This window comes from Mus caroli, chromosome 6 (genome assembly GCF_900094665.2).
Source record: "Mus caroli chromosome 6, CAROLI_EIJ_v1.1, whole genome shotgun sequence".
Lineage (NCBI taxonomy): Eukaryota > Metazoa > Chordata > Mammalia > Rodentia > Muridae > Mus > Mus caroli.
Window position 1 is genome coordinate 21,526,599 of NC_034575.1, and position 3,332 is coordinate 21,529,930.

The window sequence follows — 3,332 nt, forward strand, 5'->3', positions numbered from 1 at the left end:
TTGTGTCTACTTCCCTTTTTAGGTCTAGTATGGTTTTGTTCATTTCCATCACCTGTTTGGATGTGTTTTCCTGATTTTCTTTAAGGACTTCTACCTGTTTGGTTNTGTTTTCCTGTTTTTCTTTAAGGACCTGTAACTCTTTAGGAGTGCTCTCTTGTATTTCTTTGAGTTATGAAAGTCCTTCTTGATGTCCTCTACCATCATCATGAGATATACTTTTAAATCTGGGTCTAGATTTTCAGTTGTGTTGGGTGCCCAGGACTAGGTGGTGTGGGAGTGCTGCGTTCTGATGATTTCTGTTAGTAGGATTCTTACATTTCCCTTTCACCCTCTGGTAATCTCTGAAGCTAGCTGTTATAGTTGTCTCTGGTTAGAGCCTGTTCCTCAGGTGACTCTGTTAGCCTCTATCAGCAGACCTGGGAGGCTGGGTCTCTCCTTAGTTTCAGTGGTCAGAGTATTCTCTGCAGGCAAGCTCTATTCTTGCAGGGAAGGTGCCCAGATATCTGGTGTTCGAACCTGCCTCCTGTCAGAAGTGTGTTCCACTCACCAGAAGTCTTAGGATCCTGTGGGGAATCCTGTGTGGGTCCTTGCGGGTGTCCGGAGACTCCTCTGGCAAGGCACCCCAGGTCCTCGAGTGGACTTGAAGGCTATTTTCTAATATAAGTCCAGACATTGTTGTTTTAAAATCTATGGCTGGATAAAAATAATTCCACTTAAAAAGAAAAATGTTTAAATTATAAAATATTAAGTAGGCAATTAAAACAAATATATCAAAATGATAAATGCTTTCTTTCTTTGAACTCTACTCCTGATATACAGGTGTCAAATATATGGTTTTTTGACCTCTTCTGATTTCCACAAAGAACCAGCTGTATGTGTAGATATATGCATAATATTTGTACATGGAAATAACTACAGCTGGAATATTCATTTCTGAAGTGTCCATTTAGTACAACAATTGTTTATTGTTTCTGAACTTTTAATATCAATACATTGCAGTGAAGGGCTATTTAATGATATAAATAAATAAATAAATAAAATTTATCCAATTTTATTGAAAATGATGAAATATAAAATACTCATACTTAATGGATGTGACTTGATGTATTTGGAAATATAAATCCACTTATAAAATTTTGATCACCCAGTGCACTTACACACTAAGTCCAAAAAATGTATATTTACAATATGTCATACTTATTATTTATATTTGATTGAAGTTTCCAACCGGAACCTTAACTTTTGCATCCTAGGAGAGTTTAGAAAACTACACATTCAGACAAGACAAACATCAAAGCAAAATACACTCAAATGTATTTAAAATTATAAAAACCTAAATCTTATTCTGATGAACATTATTTTTCCTGTTGTTGCTTTGAATGAGTTTCTTGGTTTATCTGCCAAAAAATAATTATTTAACTTCCTACATATGGAACAAAACACACAAACTATTTCATAAACCAGAAAACACATTTGCAATAAATGTTTCTTTCCTATGCCTTTCTAAGAGGTATGTGAATTGCACTCGGCTAAACTCATTTGACTGAGGCAGATGAAAGTGATTAGATTGAGCTAAACTTAAAAGAAAACCAAGTTTCCTTCAGAATTTAATGTTTGATTTAATCACTGTGCTCTGTCAGTTCTATTAGTTTTCCTTCATTTTGCAAAGTAAATAATCATGTGAATTTATGACCACAACTGTTCCAAATTCAAAGATTTCAAATGCAAATGTAAGAAGGAAAAATCAAATCTTGTTTCACTCTCCAATAGTCCAATGCTGAAACGAAGCCAGTGTCAACCTGAAATATGAAAAGACTCAGCACCAATTCAGGTTACTGTAATCCACCTTTTTGTACATGCAAAAGATGGTAGTAAATCAGCTATTTTGGCTTCATAAAACATGGAACTTTACCTTACTATGAAATAAAAGGACGTTAAGGTATTTTAAAACTATATGTAGTATAATATGATATATTATTTAACATGGAAATTTTAAAGTATGTTATTATTTCAATGGAAAAATCACAAAGAAAATTTTTATCTATTCTGTCCCAGCTATTTGCAATAAGTAGCTCTCTACTGAAACACAAGTGCAGTGTTTTGATTGATATGTCAACATATAAAATTTAGAATGACAGAATGTGGTAGGATCTGGGTAAATTGTAAAACATTGCATGAACACAAAATTTGCACTTTAAATCTACATATCATTTGACATTATACACATAGTATATTTTGATGCACATAACGAGGAAACCTAATATTTATAACTTATATTGATAACAAAATGTATTTCTACTATAAACAATTCTAATAAAATTATAGAAACAGTATTTTCAATGCCAATTTCCATATATGCAATGAATTTTAACATTTAATCTTAATGATTAGTTATAATGTTCCTTGCAAGTCTGTCTAGGTATATCAATGGAATCATAAATTCAAATATACACCTGAATTAAATTTGTATGAAATTCAGAAAAGTAGCAAAGGGAAAACAGATTGTTTTGATTTTTACTATATGGTAGATGCAAAGGTGATTAACAAAATATATACTAAAATTGCCCCTCATATTCTTATATTAAACATGAAATTCATAGTACCTTATTTCATACTGCTGATGCAAAGAAGTGCTAGCTGACAGGAGCTTGGTAAAGCTGTCTTCTGAGAGGTTCTGCCAGAACCTAACTAATACAGATGCAGATACTTACAGCCAACTATTGGACGGAGCCTGGGGACCCCAGTGGAAAGGTTAGGGGAAGGACTGATGGAGCTCAAGGAGATTGCAACCCTATAGGAAGAACAACAATATCAAGTAATGGGAACCCCAGAGTTCCCAGGGATTAAACCACCAACCAAAGAGTACACATGTTTGGGTCCATGGATTCCACTACGTATGTGTCAGAGGATGACCTTATCAGGTATCAGTGGGAGGGGAGGCCCTTGGTCCTGTGGAGGCTTGATGCCCAGTGTAGGGGGATGTTAGAGGGGTGAAGCAGGAGTGAGTGGGTGGATGGGGGACTAATAACCAGGAGAAGTAGACAGAGTAAAATGTTATGACTTCCAAGTATGAAAAACAAAACAGTTTGCTTAATTTCACATTAAGCAATTAATTTCACATTAATTAAAAAAATAATATTCCAAATGTTAGATTAGGTTTTGGCCATACAATCTAGATACAGCTGTACCTACTAAATTTGTAGGACTTCTTTTTTTTTTTTTTTAAATATTTTTATTACATAATTTCCTCAATTACATTTCCAATACTATCCCAAAAGTCCCCCATAGCGCCCCCCACTTCCCTACCCACCCATTCCCATTCTTTTGGCCCT